The sequence below is a fragment of the Pipistrellus hanaki genome, assembly GCF_964339955.1.
Source record: "Pipistrellus hanaki genome assembly, chromosome: X".
NCBI lineage: Eukaryota > Metazoa > Chordata > Mammalia > Chiroptera > Vespertilionidae > Pipistrellus > Pipistrellus hanaki.
Window position 1 is genome coordinate 44,520,818 of NC_140524.1, and position 23,756 is coordinate 44,544,573.

Sequence of the window (23,756 nt, forward strand, 5' to 3'; positions counted from 1 at the left end):
AGCCACCCACTGGGAGCTGGGAGCTGCCTCGCCTGGCCACCAGGAGCCACTAGTCGCCGACTTTTCACAGCAGTACTTCCAGTCAACACTAAGTACATTGGGCAAGCTGGAGAAGGAACACATGGTGATCATTCTAGTGAGAGACACTGCCTAGCCTGGAATGCTTTTCTAGATCCACATTTGTGTCACAAAAGCAGTTATTTTAAAAACTATCCACTGCCTCAGTCCTAATCCCTTGGTTTCAATTTTCTGCACTGGGAGCCATGAGCCGCCCTGCCCCACAGCCGGGAGCTCTGCTCAGGGGCAGAGGGTCAGGGACAGACTAAGAGGTGCTCAATGCACCTCATGGTGACAGGTCGTTTGGTAGCTGAAGTCAGTTAGGGACACTGGATTTTTATATACATAGATTCTATGTGGACTTTGCCTACCTATTTTGTAGGTCTACAGAATAAGATTCAAAGACTTTTCATTATTTGGCCATAACTTTTCTCTCTATTTGTATCTACCTTGGTTCTTTGGAAAATTTACTCAATTTCAGCCCTGTGATCTTGTCAATGGTGTTTAGACCCACTATCACCATAGTGTACCCCAGTACCTTACTGAAAACTTTTCTAAGGGTATTACAGGTATCTAAGGCTATGAACCCTGAGCCAAAGACAGTGCAGTTGAAACTCCTAGGTCGTTTGCCTCTGGGCTGAAGCTGCTTCTTCTGTTCACCCCAATGTGCTTTTCTCTGTGTGCCATAATATAATAAGGGTTGGGAAACACTGACTTACTGCACACAATTCCTCAAGCCAGGAAAGTGCTGCCGTATCCTCTTCTCTAAGTTCTAAGTGCCCTTCTATGCCAATGTAAACAATTGCCTTCTTGATAAAGCTGTCTTTGATGCTGCATACTCATCCTCAAAATTCCTGTGTGACCTAAATAGACCTCTCCTTTGGCACTTGGTATTTGTAACTGTGTTATTCAGCATTTTATAATGACACCTTATCTCAGTTGTATTTTCAGATCCTTAAAGCAGGATTTCTATACCTACCTTCCTTCCCACACACTGTCTTATCATACACTAGGCATGTAATAGATTGTTATAATATGAATGAATGGAAAACTAGATAAATGAATATTTGAATGGATTTGGAAAGCCCATCAGAGAGTATAATGGAAAAGACCATTGACTTAAGAGTAAGATAACTAGATTCTAGTCCACTTTGCCACTAAATGATTGTATGAGACTAAGGCAAGTTGCTTGTCTTGGTTCCTTCATTCTCAAAATAGGAACAATACTTTCCATCCTCACTTCCAAGTTGAGATGGGATAATTTATGAAAAAATATTTGGCAATTGAAAGAGGCATGTTGTTAATGAGTAATGCCAAAGGTGGAATTGTGAAAGATTAAGAAGGAGCTTGTGAAGCAAACTGCAGAAAGTTGTGGGTGGAGGAAAAGACAATAATGGAGCAGGGGAAATTTGCAGGCAATGTAGACTTGCTCAGGAGTGGTTAAAAATGAATGGCAAGTACAAGAGAGAGAAAAGAAAGGTTCTTTGTTGAGAGGCAATATAACATAGCCATTAGATACAAAGGTTCAAAGCCTGATTCTGGCATTTACCAGTTGTGTTACCTGGGACAAAGTATTTAACATCTCTGAACTTTAGTTTACTCATCTATCATATGGGAATAATAATAATAATAATAATAATAATAATAATAATAATAATACCTATTTCTAGGGACTTGTTGTGAGACTCAAATGAGTTAATATTTGTAAAGTGCTTAGAGGAGTACTGAGTAATGTCTTGCATTTAGAGCATGGCAGAAAGGTGTGTTAGATAAAGCAATGGCCTTGCTTCTCCTTGCCAAGCAGTACTTCAACACCCATAGCTGGGACATCCTCATTGGACCTGAAAGCAGAGCCCACAGAAGCTTAGAGTAGCTATCCAATGGGCATGTCTGCTTTCTGGGATTCAGCACCCAGTCTTCTAATCCTAGTCTGTTGCACCCAATCTTCTAAGCCTCGTCTGTTCCACTGTTTATAGGACCTGGCCACTTTTACTAGGTTTCCAGCCTACAAAGTTTCTTCCCCATTCTTCAATCTTTTTCAAAGTCCAATAAAATTTATTGTAAGGACAAGCTGGAATAAATTCCACGAGCTCCTAAAAGCAGAGTCCAAAGAGCCTAATCTTTAAGAACAATGGCATTGCAACAAAATAATGTGAGTTTGAACCAGAGCTCTGCAAATGACCAACTGGATCACCTTGGATAAATCAAACCCACTGAGACTCAGTTTTCTCATCTGTCAAATGAAGCCTCTCATGTGGTTGTCAGGATCAAATGAGTAAATGGACATGAAGCATTCAGTACAGATACTGCTACATAGAAAGCTCTTAAAAAGTATTGATTCATAATTCCTAGAATTATGGGTCTCAAATTTCCCAGTTCCAGAATGTAATTTAATAACACTATATAGCTCCTTTCTATTATTGCTTTGTTATCCCAATTTGCCTCTTCCAAACTAAGACAGTGCCAAATATAATCTTGGTGCCAAATTGAGAACACCTTCTCTGTATTTTATACTTCATTTGAGGTTTATGTCCAGTTCAAAAGAATTATGGAGGAAGAAACAGAAACTCTAAGTATGCTACATATTTCAACATGTCTGCAAATGCCTCAAATATAGTGAGGTGCTCTCAGCCTAAGGTGGACATCAAAATCACCAATTTTAAACTTATTAAATATATTATTCTTGTAAAATGGCAATATATTTTTAAATGCTAATAATATGATCTACCTTAGAAACAATTCCATCAAAACAAATAGCCAGTGGGGAGACAAGTGGCCAGGCAAGTATGCTTTGCAAAAATTACTCAAGTGACCTTGTCCTGTTTGGCTCAGTTTGTTGGAGAATCCTTCCATGCACTGAAAGTTTGCTGGTTTAATTCCAGTCAAGGCACATATCTAGGTTGCAGGCTTGATCCCCCGTGGGGGTGCATACTGGAGGCAACCAATTTCTGTGTGTCTCTGTTTCTCCCTTCCCCTCTTCAAAAATTAATAAAACATATCTTCAGGTGAGGATGGAAAAAAAAGTTATTCAAGTCACTCAGTCTAGTAAGCACCTCTGCTCAGGGAGAGGGACTAGAAAGTGAGTATGGGAGAAGAGGTCAGGGCCTCCCTTTGAGAAAAAAATCCAAGATGGGCAGGTATAACCATTCTTCCTCACACACAAAGTGCATGTGTATAAACATACTGTCTACCCACTAGGAGAGAGCTTAGTGTATTCTCCTCTGTGCATTAATCACAGAAGACTTACCTTTTACACAAGCATCGTCCTTGACACACCAATTGGAGAACTGTGCTCAGTTGAGATTACAAGGTTTGTCTCATGCTCTCAAAATGCAACTATATTTTATAGCTGGGTTAATATATGTCATGTCTAAAGATTAAATATTATTTAATGTCTAAAGCAAGGAACAATTATTACAAACTAATTCAATTATTTTTTGTTTATACATCTGTTCCCAAATCTAATTGTTTGCTGGCAAAAACTGTTTGGCCTTGATTATAATCATTAATGAGTGTACTTGCATTTAAAATCAAGAAATCAGTCTCTTAGTTTAAACCAAATAAAATAAAAACTTGGTTTTCAAAACAAAATGGTAAAACAAAAATATATATAAGAAATAATCTATGAATTATTACTTTTTATTCCCTGATATATATGTACATCAATTTAGTACATTATAATTTTAAGTTTGAAATATTGTTAATTTTTTAAATGGACTTTACTATGCCCTAGCCAGTTTGGCTCAGTGGATAGAGCATTGGCCTGTAGACTGAAGGATCCCAGGTTTATTTCCTGTCAAGAGCATGTATCTTGGTTGCAGCTTGATCCTTGGCCCTGGTTGGGGCGTGTGTGGAAAGCAGCCAATCAATGTGACTCTCTAACATTGATGTCTCTCTCTATTCTTCCCATCCCTTCCATTCTCTCTAAAAGTCCATTGGAAAATATTCTCTTGTGAGGAATAACATAACAAAAAACAAATAAATGGACTTTCTATTTTAGAGCAGATTTGGTTCATGATCTTATATATTTTATATTAACTACTTTATATAATACATTTATATGTTCTTTTTAATATTAATATGTAAATGTATAACATCCTATCTAATATAACATCCTATCTAATTTGCAAATTAACCATCATTCCGTCACAAAGATGGTGGTGCCCATAGCCACAAGATGGCGGTGACCAGTCCTCTCATGCCTGCAAGAGTCCCCCAGTCCCAGGGAGTGGCTGCTGAGAGTGGGCAGTGTAAGTGGCCTGGCAGTATGCTTGCTTCATTGCCATGGCAACAAGGCACGTGTTCCACCCTGGCCATGGAGGGCCTCTGGGCAGCAGGCATGGAGCAGCTGGGGATGTGGGGAATGCTTGTATCATCGCCCTGAGGAAGAGGCAAGTGTTCTGTGCCCAGCCACGGATGGGCCTCTGAGCTGTGGAGAACCTCTGGACAGTGGGCATGGAGTGGCCAGGCCCTGCAGAGAGCTCCTGGCACAAGGATTCATGCATAGGGCTACTAGTATTTTATATAAATAAACACTAATAAAAGAGAAACATGCAATTTGACCATCTCGCCACTATGCCCACCAGCCAATCAGGAACAAGTATGCAAATTAACTCAACAAAGATGGCAGTTAATTTGCATACACAGGCATGGAGTGAAGACTGAACGAATCGGAGATGGGAGGTAGCAAGGCAGCAGAGAAGGGATTGAAGCACGAGACAAGCTTCACTCCCTTCTCTGCTTCGCTCAGGCCTCAGGAAGCCCTATTCTTGCAGGAATAGGCACGAGGAAGCCTTATTCTTGAGGAATCTACCTACACTGGGCCTCTAGTGAATATATAATACTAGAGGCCCAGTGCATAAAATTCATGCACGGGTGGGAGGGTCTCCCTCAGCCCAACCTGCACCCTCTCTAATCTGGGACCCCTTGAGGGATTTCAGGTGACCAGGCTGATCAAGGGAAGGCACCAGCCTCATTACCCCCCTGCTGCAGTCACTGCCAGCCACTGCAGCCATCAAGGTGTTTTCATCAACACAGACTCTAGTCCCTTCACTATGAAAAAATTACAACTTTCTTTAGACATTTTCAAGATGTGTCTTTCATAGGATATGACATTTTTTTTATCCTCACCTGAGGATATGTTTCATTGATTTTTAGCAAGTGTGGAAGAGAGGAGAGACAGAGAGAGAAACATCAATAAAAGAGGGACACTTTGATTGGTTGCCTCCTGCATGAGCCCTGATGTGGGCCCTGGCCAGGGAGGAGCCTGTAACCTAGGTACATGCCCTTCATCAGAATCAAACCAGGACCCTACGGTCAGCAGACAGAGGCTCTATCCACTGAGCAAAACTGGCTAGGGCAGGATATGACATTTCTTAGCCCCTCCAGCAGCAGACCTTCCTTTTTTTCCCAGGAGTATTTTGGAAAAACCCTAGATCGCCTTCTTGGATTCTTATTACCCAAGTTACCAAGAACACTACAAGTGGTGGCCTATAGGGAACTTAGCCAATGAGCTGTCAGAAAAGGTGTTTACACTCAAACTGGTTTGGCTCAGTAGATAGATTGTGGGCCTGCAAACTGAAGGGTCCCAGGCTTGATACCTATTAAGAGCATGTACCTTGGTTGGGGGCACATCCCCAGTGGGAAGGGTGTAGGAAGCAGCTAATTGATGTTTCTCATTGATATTTTTGACAGTCTATCCCTCTCCCTTCTTCTCTGTAAAAAAAAAAAATTAATAAAATATATATTTTAAAAAAAGGTGTTTCCTCTGCAGCTCATGCAGCCCCTGCGTCATGTCCCCTGGGCTAGGGGCGTGTCCCTGCCACCCGGTGGCGGCCACCATCCCCCTGTTGAAGGTGCTGGGCTGGGGGCATGGATGCGAACCACCACTTGGTGCCAGAGCTCCTGCAAGCCACTGAGGGTGGGGAGGGAAATCCCCATCACCCAATGCCCCCAAGGCCAGCAGACAGCCCCACCATGAATGCCAGGGGACATGCAGGGACCCCTGGGCTGCGTGCAGTGGTGGCTACCAGGATCTCTGCAAACCCAAGAGGCCAGCAGCCAGCCTCCTGTGGTGGGTGCTGGGCTTGGGGGGTGTGAACCCAAACTACCACTTGGTGCTAGAGTATTCACAAACAGCTGCAGGTAGGGTGGAAGTGTTCTGGGATCCCTGCCACTCAGGGCCTAAGCACGGGCCTACAGGCTAGAAGCAGCCTGGGTCTGGAGGATGTTCCTGGGACCCAGGCCGCTCAGCGCCTATGTATGCAAATGAACTGCCATCTTTGTTGGGTTAATTTGCATGCTCGCTCTGATTAGCTGTGGGCATAACAAAGATACAGTCAATAAACATTTTTCTCTCTTATTAGTGTAGATATAATCTATGTATATATACATATAATATATAAATATATATAATTTATTTTATAATAATTTAAGGATATAGAAATATATTTGTTAGGTGCATATACATTACTTTTAATTTCCCCCATGTAATAGCTGAACATTTTAAAATACATTTTCATTTAAATCTTTCAAAAATAAATAGAATATAACCTTTCATATATGTACATGTGACCTATACTGACAGATCTATTACTAATACATAAATGGTCAGTTCTCATTTTTCTAGTAGCAAAAATTTTACTAATGAATTATAGTCAAAGGAAGAAAGACTTTTGCAAAATAATACTTCAGGAAGAAATACTAAATTCATGGAACTATTGACTTCAGTATTTCAATACAAGGATGCAAAACTAGTATGGCAATTAAGCAAACAGACTGAAAAATCAGGTAAAATTGATTCCAATTTTATTCCAATCTCTTGCTAAATATATGGCCTTAGGCAAGTTACTTCATTTCTCTGAGGTTCAATGTTAGAAATAAGGTGAGCCCCAAAAATCATGGGTCCTGGTAAAACCCAAAGCATACTTGAGAGCCAGACAGTAAGGCAAATTTTTACTTTGCAGAAGGGTGTGCAAGCACATGGTTTGTGAGCATATGCACACTGAGTGTGTGGTCTGCTTAGATTTTATGCTTTCTGAACATCATCTGTCCCTCACTCTTGATTGGAAGAGCTTAGGCTCACAGTCTTGCCCGATTGGCTAATTTACAGAAAGGGGTTGATCTTTGCCATTTCAAAATGGTGGAACCCAGGGAAGCTGAAGTTATGGGAGCCAAAATGGTGGCTGCCAAGTCACAGGACACAAACTGGCAGCTGCCTAAACTCCCTTCTTTGACAGAAAATATTATCATCTTATTCTCACATTCAATTTGCTTATCTAGCAAAATATAGATAATAATAGCACCTATGGTTAGTGTTGATGGGAAGATTAAATAATACATGTTACATTTTTTTAAAACACTGTGTAGCACATGGTAGGTGTTTAATGTATGTTATGAGATTTTGTTATCATTTCTACAAGAATGTCAGCTTTATAATGGCAGTTTTTTCCCCCATCTTCTTCTCTGTTGGATTTCCAGTACCTAACATATTAAGTGCTCCATAAATATTTGTAGGGCAAATTGATTTATTTGACAGATATCCAAAGGTGTAGTGGAGCAGTTTATTGATTTTTTTTTCCCCACTGCTTTTAATCATACTTGACAGCTGCACAAGTAAATCAAGGGGAATTTTTAATAAGAACTTTATTGAGATACTAGAGGCCCAGTGCACAAAATTTGTGCACAGGGATGGGAAGGTTCCCCTCAGCCCAGCCTGCAACCTCTCCAATCCCGGACCCCTCAGGGAATGTCCGATTGTTAGTTTAGGCCTGATCCTGGAGATCGGGCCAAAATCGGCAGTTGGACATCCCACTCACAATCCTGGACCACTGGCTCCTAACTACTCACCTGCCTGCCTGCCTGACTGCCACTAACTACTCACCTGCCTGCCTGCCTGATTGCCCCTAACTCCCCCCCTGCCAGCCTGATCACCCCTAACTGCCCGCCTTGCTTGCCTGATCACCCCTAACTATTATTATCTCTGCCTGCCAGCCTGATCACCCTCAACTGCCTACCCCACCAGCCTGGTTTCCCCAAACTTATCCCCTGCCAGCCTGGTCACCCCACGCAGCCTGCTTGTTCAGTTGTTTGGTTGTCCCTCACTAACCCTCATGCCGGCCTGATTGCCCCATGCAGCCTGCTGCTAAGTCATTTGGTTGCCCCTCACTGACCTCCCTGCCAACCTGCTCGCCCCATGCAGCCTGCTGCTCAGTTGTCTGTTCAGTTGCAATGGTCGTTTAGGCTTTTATATAGATAGATAATTCCCCAATTTAAAGTATACAACAAAATAGTTTTAGTACATTCAGAGTTGTGCAAACATCACAATAATTAACTTTAGAACATTATCATCACTCTGAAAGGAAATTCCATGCCTATTAATAGTCACTCCCTATTAACTTACAAACTTCCCCCAACCCAGCCATAGAGTACCACTGATCTACTTTCTGCCTAATAGATTTGCTTTTCTTTGGAAATTTATTATCAATACTCTTAGAAAAAGTGGTCCTTTGTGACTGTTTTCTCTCATTTAGCATAATGCTTTCAAGTTTCATGCATGTTGTAGCATGTATGAGTACTGTGTTCATTTTCATGGCTTCATAACATTCAATTATATGGATATAGCACATTTTGTTTATTCATTCATCAGCTGATGGGCATTGGGGTTGTTTTCACTTTGGGGGTATTACAAATAATGCTATTGAAAATATTCACATACAAATTTTTATGTGAAAATATATTTTCATTTTTATTGGGTATATACCTAGGAGTGGATTGTGAGTCGTGGGATAATTCTATGTTTAAGTTTTTGAGAAAATGCCAGGCTATTTTCCTGCTGTCTTAACAGCAGCTGTACCACTTTATATCCCACCAGCAGTGTTACAATATTTCCACATCCTTGACAACTCTTGTTATCTGTCTTTTTTATTATAGCCATCATAGTGTGAAGTGGTATGTCATTGTGGTTTTGATTTGCATTTTCCTAATAACTAATTATATTGACCATCTTTTTGTGTTCTTATTGGCTCTTTGTATATCTTCTTTATAGAAATGTGCATTCAGATTTTTGTCTTTCCCTTTTTAAAATAGGTTATTTGTGTGTGTTTTTTTATTGGGTAATAAGAACTCTATTTATTTTAGATACAAGTCCCTTATAAGACATATGGTTTGCAAACATTTTCTCTTATCCAATTCTATTGCCTGTTCATTTCTTTGATTCACAAAAATTTTTCCTTTTGACTCACTCAACTTACCAATTTTTTCTTTGGTTGTTTATGCTTTTCACATCAAATTTAAGAAGTGTTGCTTAAATCAAAGCCATGAAGATTTACATCTATATTTCCTTTAAAGGGTTCTATGGATTATCTATTACATTTGGGTCTTTGATCTATTTTAAATTAATTTTGTATATAGTGTGAGGTAAGGGTCCAAACTCATTCTTTACCATGTGGATATCCAATGTCTGAACATCATTTTTTTGAAAACACTCTTCCTTCTTCATAAAATGCCTTGACACCCTTGTTGAAAATCAATCAAATGCAAATGTGAGGGTTTATTTATGGTCTTTCAATTATATCCCATTGTTGTATTTGTCTACCTTATGCTCATACCCATTGGTTGCTGTAGCTTAGTATTAAGTTTTGAAATTGGAAAGTGTGCATCCTTCGACTATGGTTTTTGGGTGCGTTTTTGTGTGTGTGTGTGTGTGTGTGTGTGTGTGTGTTTTTAAATATATTTTATTGATTTTTACAGAGAGGAAGGGAGAGGAACATCGATGAGAGAGAAACATTGATCAGCTGCCTCCTGCATATCCCCTACAAAGGAACATGCCCTTGACCAGAATTAAACCTGGGACTCTTCAGTCTGCAGTCTGATGCTCTATCCACTGAGCCAAACCAGTTAGAGTTTGTGGGGGTTTTTTTATATTGGTTTGGATATCCTGGGTCCCTTGAATTTCCATATAAATTTTAGGCTCATCATTAAATTTCTGCAAAGAAGCCAGCTGGATTTTTATAGGGATTGTATTGACTCTATAGATTAGTTAGAGTAATATTACCACCTTAATATTTTCTCCTGAGTCATGAAGATGTGATTTCTTTCTATTTCATTTCATTCAACAATGTTTTGTAGTTTCAGTGCACAATTCTTATACTATCATGGATTAAATTTATTCCTAATAATTTATTCTTTTTTTTTTAGATGTTAATCCTCACCCAAGGATATTTTTTCCATTGATTTTTAGAGAGAGTGGGAGGGGAAGAGACAGAGAGAGAGAAACACGGATGTGAGAGAGACACGTCAATTGGTTGCCTCCTGCACATGTCCCAACTGCGGCCAGGTATCAAGCCAGCAACGGAGGTACATGCCCTTGAACCTGCGACCCTTCATCAGCAGCTGACACTCTATCCACTGAACAAAACAAACTGTGTCATTATTTATTTTTTTCTATGCTTTCGAAATCAATAGAATTTTCTTCATTTTTTTTTCACAATGGTCACTGATAGTACTGAAACACAGCTATCCTAAATAATAAAGAGGTAATATGCAAATTTACCATCATACCCTCACAAGATGCCTGCCTATGTCCAGGCCGGCAGGGGCATTAGTGAGGGACAACCAAACAACTGAACAAGCAGCCTACATGGAGTGACCAGGCCGGTGGGGGGGAGCCATGAGGAGCAACCAGTCCAGCGGGGCTGGGGGGGTAGTTGGGGGTGATTAGGCTGGCAGAGGGGGCAGTGAGGGGTAACTAAGTCAGGGGGGGCGATAGTTGGGGGTGACAAGGCCAGTGGGGGGCAGTTTGGAGTGACCAGGCTGGCAGAGGGGTGCAGTTGGGGGTGACCTGACCAGCAGCTAGGGTCAGTTAGGTGTCACCAGGCTGGCAGGGGGGCAGTTAGGGGTACTCAAGCCAGCAGCGGGGGAGTTAGGAGTGACCAAGCAGGCAGGTAAGCAATTAGGAGCCAGCAGTCCAGGATTGTGAGAGGGATGTCCCACTGCTGGTTTAGACCCGATCCCTAGGACCAGGCCTAAACCGGCAGTTGGACATCCCCAAAAGGGTCCTATATTGGAGAGGTGCAGGCTGGGCTGAGGGAGGCTCCGCCCACCCTCTCCCCCCTTGTACAAATTTCATGCACTGGGCCTCTAGTATTTTGTATATTTGTCCTGCAACTTTGCTGAAGTCTTCTTAGCTTTAATGGTTATTCTGTTAATTCTTTGGGGTTTTCTATGTATGAAATCAAGCCATCTGCAAATATAGTTTTACTTCTTCCTTTACAACCCTAATACTGTATTTTTTTTTTCTTGTCCAATTGCCCTGGTGAGAACTTCTGGTACAATATTGAATAGAAGTTATGAGAGAAGGAGTCCTTATTTTGTTCCTGATCTTAGGGGGAAAGCTTTCAGTCTTCATTATCTATAATAATAAAAGCCTAATATGGTAATTATTGTAGAACAGACAGCTAAACGACCTTCTATTCGAAAACAAGGCTGTGAGGTCCAAGCCCCTTGCATGAAGTTAAATATGATGTTAGCTGTGGCGTTCTGTAGATGCCTTCTATCAGTGTGAGGAATAAAGTGAAATTTATTTGAGACTGCCACCAGTGATAGACATCTCAGACCCAGTTGTATTTTCTCTTTTCTGTTATAGCATACTTATTCTGCTTCATATTCTCCAAACAAAGGAGAATGCATGAAGGAGCAGATTTATACCTTATTCTGGGTTTCAAACTGGAAACATTTCACTTCAGCAGAAAATACAGCCCACTAAGAATTGTACAGATACTTAAAAATTAATGTGAAAACATAAGACAATAGGCTTTTTTTGAGCCATGGTTTGTGGTTTGGGTTTTGTCAATACATCTCATCTTTTTCTTGGTGGGGGAATGGGAGAATAGGAATGTGGGAGAGTGTAGAAGATTCTCTTATACATGATGCCTAGAGAAGCAGAGGCATGAATGATAAAACTGGGTTCAAATATTTGCTCTGCCACTTACACATTTTTCAAGTTATATAATTTCCATGTACCAGTTTCTTCATTTGAAAAACGGGGATGATGAAAATAATAATGAAGATAATGATGATGATAATAATAATAATATTAATACCTACCTTATAGGGCTGTTGTGAGGAATAAATGAATTATGTATGTAAATATTTAGAATAATTTCTAGCACTAAAGTAAACTCTATTTATGTACTTGTAATTAAGCAGGGGTAACCAAAGGCAAAAACATAGGTTCAAGAGCCACATAGATCCAAGTTGAAATCCCTGCTCAAGTGCTTGTACTAGCTGTGTGGCTTCTAACAAATTATTTCATCTGTGAGCCTTAGATTTTGCATTACAAATAGGAAACAGAACCTACCTTACAGAGTTATCAGAAGGAACAAATTAGATAGTTCAAGGCTAATTAGGTTCTATCACAGAACTTCTGCTCATTTAATAGTTCAGGCCTGGGGCTAAGAGAAAAATCTCATTGGAGGTTTTATTTTACTAAAAAATTTATTTCTAAAATTATAAACGTAATATGTGTTTGTAAAAATTTACAAAAGTATATAATGAAAAGTAAATATCTCTTTTTATACCCATTCCTATACCCATTTCAATTCTTTTCCAAGAGATAACTATAACAACAGGTTAGTGTATATTCATTCAGACCTTCATCTATGTATATCAATACATATGAATATATACATAAGAACACACACACACACACACACACACACATATATATATTTCTACATGAATTGTACCTTAATTTACATATTATGTGACTTTATAATTTTACTCAACAGTACTAATATGTCTTTGACATCTTTCTATTTGAATACGTAAAAACTTACCACATTCTTCTTAATGGCTGTTCAGTAATCCATAGGATGGATATGTCAGTGGCTTACTTTTAAAAATCTTCAATCATTGCTCTCAGGATAGCATCATGAGTCTCAAATTGCAGTGTACTTCTTTCTTAAATCCTGTATTTAACAATATAACATGCAAATATGTAGTTTAAGGCAACTTCATAGTTTGCATGGATAGTGTTTTATTGAATTATCAGTTGTCTAGATAGAATGGAAAGCTAAACATTCATGCAGAACAAAATTTATTTAGACAGATCAGAAGGAAAAACAAGTCACTCAAATTATTACTAGCTTTTGATTTTTTGTTTTTCCTAATGGTTTCTAATATTGAGAAACTAAAAGACAAAGAAGCCTAATATGGATAAAAATCAGTAAATTTAACAAAGACCTTGGGAAGCTGACTAAGTACAAAAATAACTGTTGGTCTGGTGAATAAAATATTGAAGTAATTATAATAATTAATCTTTTGAACTGATAAATTATTATACTAATTACTCTTTTGATAAGAAACTAGCCCACATAATTGAGAAATGCCAAAAATGATAGCCATATATTATAAATGATTCCATTTATATAAATAAATCCATGAAGGAAAACTAAAATTAATTAAAATTTATTCCAGAATAAATAAAATATATTGTGTCAATTTCCAACAGCCCCAAAATGTCTATGTGCTACTGATGGCAATTTCAGAATTCTGGGCAAGCATACACAAAGCTCAAAAGTGTCAAAATACTGAAGCAATGTGGTTATAAGAGTAAAAATGTGTATAGATGGAATAATGGAAATGTCACTTACTGTAATATCAGAACAGAAGGTTGCAATCAAAGAAATTAGCAATTAGAAAGTACAGGGCCCTAACTCCCACAGAATTTTTCAAGGAACTCTGACAGCACACAGAACTGTTGTTGTAAGATACTTTGTGAGAAAGCTTTGTCAGTGGTTATTTCTGCTTTAATGACATCTGGAAACAGTTGTTTTTCTAAAAAAAACAAGCAAACAAACACACACACACACACACACAAACCACAGCAATACTTCCAAGCCTGCCAAGTGCAGATAATAAGGTGCTCACCTATCATTAATAAAATTATACTTTCCTTATGGACAGAAAAAGATCTGTTCACATTGTGAGAAGATTACATACATTGCAGAACTAGTGAAAAGCTATTGAAAAATATCATATGGATGGCTGCAAAGCAGTGACTTCCATCCCTATATGTGCCACTGTTCAGGGTGTCTTCAATTATACTGATGATCGTCATGAGCTTTTGAAAACTTCTCAAAACAAAATTAAATACATAGCACATTAATTTAAAATATTATGCCATACAGCATTTCTAGGAAAAGGGAGAGATGGCATAAAATCAAGCTAACAATAACAGTGTGTTATAAATTCCCACAAATTTTGGAGACAATGATGGAAAGATTCAATGGTAGTTTTTATTAATTCAGAAAATTGTACTGAAGCTCGCCATCTAAACAGTTATAGTCAAGTGTATAAGTTTTCTATGTGTTTTTAAAGTGGCTACTCACATAAATAATAATCATGAATCCTGTCTACAACTTTTGGTTAGTTTTTCTATTTGAGTTTTCTAGATGCTTGAAAATACATTCAATGCCAATAACAAAAAGTTATTTATTCATTGAAGAAATATTTATTGAAAGCATGCTGTATACCAGGTACTGATATACTCATGGCCAGATTGAAAGTTTTTATCAGTCATGTATAGGAGTGCCTGTTTTGGAGTGCCTCCATTTATAGGAGAGCCTTTCTAACAACATGTTTTAAAATACTTTTAGCCCCATAGATGCCCACACCAAGACACATCATAATTAAAATGCTAAAGGTTAAAGGCAGATAATTTTTTTTAAATATATTTTATTGATTTTTTTACAGAGAGGAAGAGAGAGAGATAGAGAGCTAGAAACGTCGACGAGAGAGAAACATCGACCAGCCGCCTCTTGCACACCCCCCACAGGGGATGTGCCCGCAACCAATGTACATGCCCTTGACCGGAATCGAACCCGGGACCCTTCAGTCCGCAGACTGACACTCTACCACTGAGCCAAACCGGTTTCGGCTAAAGGCAGATAATTTTAACAGCAGCAATGAAAAGAAGTTTGTTACCTACAAGGGCTCTCCCATAAGAATGTTAGCTGATTTCTCAACAGAAATGTTACAAGCCAAAAGGGATTGGCACAAAACATTCAAAGTGATGAAAAGCAAGAATTTACTAGTGAATTATTCTACCCAGCAAAGCTATCAGTTAGACTCAAAGGATGGATACAGAACTTCCCAGACAAGAAAAAAATTAAAAGAATTCATCACCACCAAACCAGTACCATAAGAAATATTAAAGGGTCTAGTTTAAGGAGAAGAAAGAAAACACAAGAAGGTCAAACTATGAAAAATAAAATGGTAATAAATGCAGGATGAGGCAAAAGTAGGTTTATAGTTATAGGTGAAACACAGAGTTTATCCTTGTATTATTATTTGTTAATTACTGCATTATTTTTTACACAAATAGCTGTGTTCCTACTTTTGCCCCACTCTGTACATACCTATGAACAATTACTTTAAATACATCCAGATTAAATGCTCCAATCACAAAATACAGGATGGCTGAATCAGTAAGAAATTAAGACATTTCATATGCTGTCCACTGTCCACAAGAGATCAACAGACACATACAGCCTGAAAGCACAGGAATGAAAAATATACTTTTTATGTAAATGGAAACAGCTGAAACCGGTTTGGCTCAGTGGTAGAGCGTCGGTCTGCGGACTGAAAGGTCCAGATTCGATTCCGGTCAAGGGCATGTACAATACATTGGTTGCGGGCACATCCCCGGTAGGGGGTGTACAAGAGGCAGCTGGTCGATGTTTCTCTCTCATCGACGTTTCTACTGTAGCTCTCTATCTCTCTCCCTTCCTCTCTGTAAAATAGCAATAAAATATATTTTTAAAAAAATAATAAAATAAATGGAAACAGATTTTAAAAATCTGTTGTAGCAATACTTTTACCAGACAAAATAGACTTTAAAACAAAGGCTATAGCAAGAGATAAAGAAGCAATTCCAAATCTGGGTATTTATCCAAAAAACCCAAAACACTAAATTGAAACAACATCTGCATCCATATGTTTAGTGCAGCATTATTTATAACTAGAGGCCCAGTGCATGAAATTCATGCATGGGTAAGGTCCTTAGGCCTGGCCTGTGATCAGGGCCTATCTGTGCAGTGACCAGTGGAGCAATGCCTCTGCTGTCACCTGCCTTGGCTGGCTGGGGCCTGTTAGCTTGGAGCAGCTCCTGCATTTCATGTCTGCCCCCTGGTGGTCAATGCTTATCTAGCAACTGGTCATTCTGCTGTTTGGCTCATTTGCATATTAGGCTTCTATTATATAGGATTGCCAATATATGAAAGCAACTTAACTGTCCATAGATGAATAGATAAAGAAGTGGTACACATGTACAATGGAATATGATTCAGCTATTAAAAACAATGAAATTTTGCCATCTGCAACAACATTAATGGACCTAGAGGATATTATGCTAAATGAAATAAGTCAGCCATATAATTTCACTTATATATGCAAAGTAAAAAACAAAATAAACAAATAAGAAAATCAAAAACAGACATAAATACAGAGAATATTTTGATGGTTGCAGATGAGAGGGGTATTTGGGGAATGGGTGAAAAAGGTGAAGGGATTAAGAAGTACAAATTGGTAGTTATGAAATAGTCATGGTATGTAAAGTTCAGCATAAGGAATCCTATTTAATAAAAGGGTAATATCCAAATTAATCATCACTCTGTCACAAAGATGGCAGTGCCCATAGCCACAAGATGGCAGCGCCCAGTCCTCTCGGCCCTACTGGAGTCCCCCAGTCCTTGGGGGGGAGGGTGCGGGGGGGGGCAGTTGCTGAGAGCGGGCAGCACGAGCAGCCTGATTGAATGCTTGTCTCATCACCACAGTGACCAGGCAAGCTTTCCTCAACCAAGCTGTGGATGGGCTTCTAGGCTGAAGAAATCCTCTGGGCAGTGGGCACGGAGCGGCCAGCCCCCTTAGAGAGATACTAGCAATTGAATTCATGTGCAGGGCTACTAGTCTATATATATAAAAGCCTAAGTGAACAAACAACTGAACGACTGACTGACCAGTCGCTATGATGTGCACTGAGCACCAGGGGGCAGATGATCAACACAGGAGCTGACCCCTTGTGGTCAGTGTGCTCCCACAACCAACCTCCCATGGCCAGCCAACCTCATGTGGTCCCTTCCCTCAGCTAGCTGGCCCCAACCAGCCCTGATAGCGACTGGGCAAGATGGCACCAATTGGCCTCAATTGTTGGCCAGTCCAAGGGACCCGAACCATGCACTAATTTGTGCACAGGGCCTCTAGTATAGTCAATAATATTGTGATAACTAAGTATGTACTAGATGGATGCTAGATTTCTCAAGGTGATAAATTTGTAAGTTATATAAATGTCTAATAAATGTGTTCTACATCTGAAACTAATACAATATTATATGTCAACTGTAATTGAAAAATAAAAATTATTTTTAAAAATATATATCTTTAGTACTATCTTTATCTTATTAGTGAAAATAGTATAATTTTGTGCATTTATTTTTTTCCATTTTTTATTAAGGTATTATATGTGTACATATTTTACCATTGCCCCTATCCAACCCCATTCCCATACATGCCTTCACCCCTCAGTGTCTTGTGTCCATTGGTTATACATATATGCATGCATGCAAGTCCTTCTGTTGATCACTTATCTCCACCACCTCTCCCTGACCTTCCTGCTGTAATTTGACAGTATGTTTGATGCTTTACTGTCTCTATATCTATCTTTTTGTTCATTGATTTAAAATGTTCTTTATTATCCACAAATGAGTGAAGTCATGTGGTATTTTTCTTTCATTGACTAGCTTATTTCACTAAGCAGAATGTTCTCTAGTTCCATCCAAGTTTCTGCAAATGGTAAGAATTCCTTCTCTTTTATGGCAGCATAGTATTCCATTGTGTATGTACCATAGTTTTATGATCTAGTCATCTGCTGACAGGCACCTAGGCTGTTTCCAAATCTTAGCTATTGTAAATTGTGCTGCTATGAACATAGGGGTGCATATATCCTTTCTGATTGGTGTTTATAGTTTCTTAGGCTATATTCCTAGGAGTTGGATTAATGGGTCAAATGGGAGTTCCATTTTTAGTTTTATGAGAAAACTCCATACTGTGTTCTCCACCGTGGCTGCACCAGTCTGCATTCCCAAAAGCGGTGCACAAGGGTTCCTTTTTCTCTCATCCTCACCAACACTTGTCATTTGTTGATTTGTTGATGATAGCCATGAGATGGTAGCGCATTGTCCTTTTGATTTGTATCTCTCAGAAATTAGCTACTTTCAGCATGTTTTCATGTGTCTCTTGGTCTTCCTTCTGTTTTGTTTCACAAAGATTCTATTTAGGTGCGTTGCCCATTTTTTTATTGGATCATTTATCTTTCTTTTATTAAGATGTATAAGTTTCCTGTAGATGTTGGAGATTAAACCTTTATCAGTGATAACATTTGCAAATATGTTCTCCTATACAGTGGGCTTTCTAGTTCTTTTGTTGATGGTTTCTTTTGCTGTGAAAAAGCTTTTTATTTTGATGTAGTCCGATTTGTTTATTTTCTACTTAGCTTCCATTGCCTTAGGAGCAGTATCAATGAAGAACTGATTTCGGCCTATGTCTGAGATTTTGCTGCCTGTGGATGCCTCTCATATTTTTATGGTTTCCCATCTTATGGTTAAGTCCTGTATCCATTTTGAGTTTATTTTTTCTGTGTGGTGTATGTTGGTGATCTGGTTTCATTTTTTTCCATGTATCTATCCAATTTTTGCAACACCATTTGTTGAAGAGACTGTCTTGACTCCATTGTATGTTCATGCCTACTTTGTCAAATATTAATTGAGCATAGTGGTTTGGGTTGATATCTGGATTCTCCACTCTATGCCATTGATCTATATATCTGTTCTTGTGCCAGTACCAGGCTGTTTTGAGAACAGTGGCTTTGTAATACAGCTCGATATTTGGTATTGAGATCCCACCTATTTATTCTTCTTTCTCGGGATTGCTTTGGCTATTTGGGGTCTTTTTTATTCCAGATGAATTTTTGAAAGTTCTTTCTAGATCTGTGAAATATGCCATTTCTATTTTAATGAGAGTGCATTGAATCTATAGATTGCATTGGATATTACAAATATTTTAGTGAAGTTGATTCTACCAATCCATGAACATGGAATGTTCTTCCATCTATTTATGTCTTCCTCTATCTCTTTTTTCAGTGTCCTGTAGTTTTCTGCATATAGGTCTTTTACCTCCTTAGTTAAGTTTATTCCTAGGTATATTAACTTTTTTGGTGCGATGGTAAATGCTTTGCTTTTTTAGTATCTCTTTCTGTAAGTTCACTATTTGTGTATAGATATAGAAATGCCATACATTTCTTGGTGTTAATTTTGTATCCTGCTACATTTCTGAATTTATTTATTAAGTCTATTAGTTTTTTTATGGAGTCTTTCAGTTTTTTATGTACAATATCATGTCATCTGCAAATAAGGACAGCTTTATTTCTTCTTTTCCAATTTGGATGCCTTTTATTTCTTCTTCTTGTCTAATTGCAATGGCTAATGCTTCCAGTACTATGTCAAACAGGAGTGGTGAGATTGGGCATCCCTGTCTTGTTCCTGTTCTTAGGGGAAATGGTTTTATTTTTTGCCCATTGAGTATGATGTTACCTGTGGGTTTATCATACATAACTTTTATTATGTTGAAATATGATCCCGCTATTCCCACCTTGTTGAGAGTTTTTATGAAGAAAGGGTGTTGAATTTGGTCAAATGCTTTTTCTGCATCAGTTGATATGACTATGTGATTTTTATCTCTCAATTAGTTTATGTGATTGATTTGCAGATATTGTACCATCCTTGTATTCCTGAGATAAATCCTACTTGGCCATGTTGTATCATCTTTCTGATTACTGCTGGATCTGATTTGCTAGAATTTTGTTGAGGAATTTGCCATCTATGTTCACGAGGAACATTGGCCTGTAATTCTCTTTCATTGTGTTGTCTTTATCTGGTTTTGGTATTAGGGTGATGCTGGTTTCATAGAATGAGCTTGGAAATATTCCTTCCTCTAGAATTTTTTGGAATAGTCTGAGGAGGATAAGTTTTAGTTCTTCCTTGAATGTTCGGTAAAAATCCCCTGTGAAGCCATCTAGCCCCGGCTTTTGTTTGCTGGAAGCTTTTTGATCACTGCTTTGATTTCTGCCTTACTTATTGGACTATTGAGATGTTTAGATTTTTCCTGATTGAGTTTTGGAAGATTATATTTTCCTAGGAATATGTCCATTTCCTCCAGGTTGTCCAGTTTGTTGGAATAGAGTTGTTCTTAGTATTTTGTAACAATCCATTATATTTCTGTGGGGTCTCTTGTTATTTCACCTCTTTCATTTCTGATTTTGTTTATTTGGGTCCTCTCTCTTTGCTTCTTGGTGAGCCTGGCTAGCGGTCAATCAGTCTTGTTTATCCTTTCAAAGAACCAGCTCTTGGTTTTGTTGATCTTTTGTATTGGTTCTTTGGTCTCTATGTCATTTATCTCTGCTCTGTCTTTATTATTTCCTTCCTTATGCTTACACTGGGCTTTTCTTGTTGCTTTTTTTCTAACACTCTGAGTTGTAGGGTTATGTAGTTTATTACCATTGTTTCTTATTTGTTGCAGTAGGCTTTGTAGAGCTATGAACTTCCCTCTCAAGACTGCTTTTGCTGTGTCCCATAGATTTTGGATTGTTGTGTTTTCATTGTCATTTGTTGCCATGGTGTTTTTTATTTCTTCCTTGATCTCTCTGGTAACCCAGTCATTGTTAAATAGCATGCTGTTTAGTCTCCATGTGTTTGATTTTTTTTTTTGGATTGTTCTTATTGTAGTTGATTTCCAGTTTTATGGCACTATGATCTAAGAAGATGCTTGATATGATTTCTATCTTCTTGAATTTGAAGAGATTTTGCCTATGTCCCAACTTGTTGTCTATCTTTGAAAATGACCCATGTGCACTTGAGAAGAATGTATATTCTGTGGCTTTGGGGTGAAATGTTCTGAAGATGTCAATTAATTCCATCTATAATAGTCTAGTTAGTCATTTAGGATTGATATTTCTTTGCTGATTTTTTGTTTAGAGGATTTGTCCATTTGTGATGGTGGGATATTAAAGTCTCCTACTATGATTGTATTGTATCAACTTCTACCTTGATATCCTCCAGGAGTTTTTTATGTATTTTGGTGCTCCTGTATTGGGTGCATATATGTTACCACAGTTATTTCTTCTTATTGGATTGATCCCTTTACTATTATGAAGTGGCCTTCCTTATCTCTTGTTATGTCCATCACTTTGAGATCTAATTTGTCAGATATAAGCATTGCTACCCCAGCTTTCTTTTTTTCATTTCCATTCGCCTGAAAAACCTTTTTACATCCATTTAACCTCTGTCTATGTGCGTCTTTTTACTGAGATGGGTTTCTTGTAGACAGCAGATATATGTGTCTTTTTTTTTTTTTTTTATCCAACCCGTTACCCTATGTCTTTTGATTGGGGCATTTAATCAATTTACATTTAAAGTTAATATTGATAGGTACTTATTTTTCACCATTTTTATTCTTTACCTCTGTGTTCCTTCTTTGCTTCCTCCCCCCCCCACCCCCCCCGCCCCCAGATCCTTTAGCATTTTTTGCATTGCTGGTTTTAAATTTTCCTTAGTCCCTTTTTGGCCGTGAAGCCCCTGATTTCACCTTCAATTTTTATTGATATTCTTGCTATAAAGCATTCTCAAATTCAGAACCTTCCTTTGCATGACTTTGTATATTTCATTGTATTCCCTTCTGGCCTGATGAGTTTCTGTGGAGAAATCAGTTGCTAGTCTGCTGGGGTTCCTTTGTATGTAACTTTCTGTTTCTCTCTGGCTGCTTTTAAGATTCTTACTTTTGCCGAAACCAGTTTGGCTCAGCGGTGGAGCATCGGTCTTCGGACTGAGGGGTCCCAGGTTCAATTACGGTCAAGGGCATGTACGTTGGTTGCAGCCACATCCCCGGTGTGGGGGGGGGGGATGCAAGAGGCAGCTGGTCGATGTTTTTCTCTCATCGACATTTCTAGCTCTCTATCTCTCTCTCTTCCTCTCTGTAAAAAATCAATAAAATATTTTTTAAAAAATATTCTTCCTTTGTCGTTGTTGTTTTCCATTTTAATTATAATGTGCCTTGGCATTGGTGTTTTGGGATTCATTTTGCTTGGGACTCTGTGAGCTTCTTAGATTTGTGTGGGTTTTTTCTTCCCTATATCAGTTTTCTGTCATTATTTCTTCAAACAGGTTTTCTATTCCTTGCTCAGTTTCCTCTCCTTCTGGAAGCCCTATTATGCGGATGTTGTTTTGTTTTGCATTGTCCCAAAGTTCCCTTAGGCTCTCCTCCTGCTTTTTAACTTTTTTTTCTAAAAGCTGCTCTACTTGGGTATTTTTTCCCCACCTTGTCCTCTAGCTCACTAATGTGGTCCTCTGCTTCTTCTAGTATACTCTTGATGCTTTCTATAGTTCTTTATAGCAGTGATGTCATTTTTCATTTCTTCTTGGTTCTTCAGTTCCTCTTGGTTCTTACTCATATTGTTAAATTTGTCTTCCATTCTTTTCAGCCACCTTATGATCATTTCTCTGAATTCTTTCTCTTTCAAATTGCTTGCCTCTATTTCATTTATTTCCTTTTCTGGTGATGCTTGCTTTTCTTTCATATGCAGACTGTTTTTTTGTCTCCCCATGGTCTCTCTTTTCTGGATATCTGGTTATGTAGTTCTCCCTCTCCTTATCCCAGGTGAAATCTGACCTTCCATTGTGAGGTGTAGAGCTCCTCTAAATCTGCGTGTTTGCGCCAATTATGGACCAGTGTTCTGGGGTTTTCAGCTGTTCGGTGGGTGCCACAGTTGTAGATTTTAAGGCTTCTGATAACATCCACTTTTCCCTTCAAAATGGCGCAGTCTCCACGTTCGAGCCAGTGGCTCTGGGAGGGAATTCAGTGGCAGTGGGTGCTGCCAGGTCAGGGGAACCCATTCAGCAGTCCCTCGCCTTCTCCTGGAGTATAGCTATCCCTTAACTCACCAACAAACACTCCCCGTGTGACCCTAAGCTGTTCTTTCTTTCTACTCCTGGACAAGGCTCAGGACACATCTATCTATTCTACCACCATTTTTTCTCCAAAAATAGTATATTATTGTAGTTTATCATTTCCTTAAATATTAGTGAGATTGGACACTTTTTCATATGTTTACTGATCATATGATCATTTGTAGTTCTATTTTTGAATACTCTTCTCATATCATTTGTGTGCTTTCCTACTAGTCTTTTTACTACTGCTTTGTAAAGGCTCTTTACATATTATTGTACCATCTATCTGACATTAATATCTTTAAGTAAGAGCTTCCAGAGACAGCTAAATTTGCTCAGTAACTATTAGATTTGAAATCAACTAATGTTGTCAAATATTTGCATAAGTCTATGAGTATCCTGAAATCATTTTGATGCTGTTCTTCTGTTTCTGCATTAAATCTAATTTACATTCACTAAAGCAAGTTATACCATAGCCAAACATATTCTAGGAGCATCCAACAAGCAATATTGTTTGGTAGTCAACAGAGAAAAAAAAAAGGATTATAATCTTGCTAGCATTTAAAAACAAAACATAACAAAAATTAAAAGAAGTTATTGTAGTCACCATCATCTATTCCCTCATTATTCTTGAAGTTGGTATTA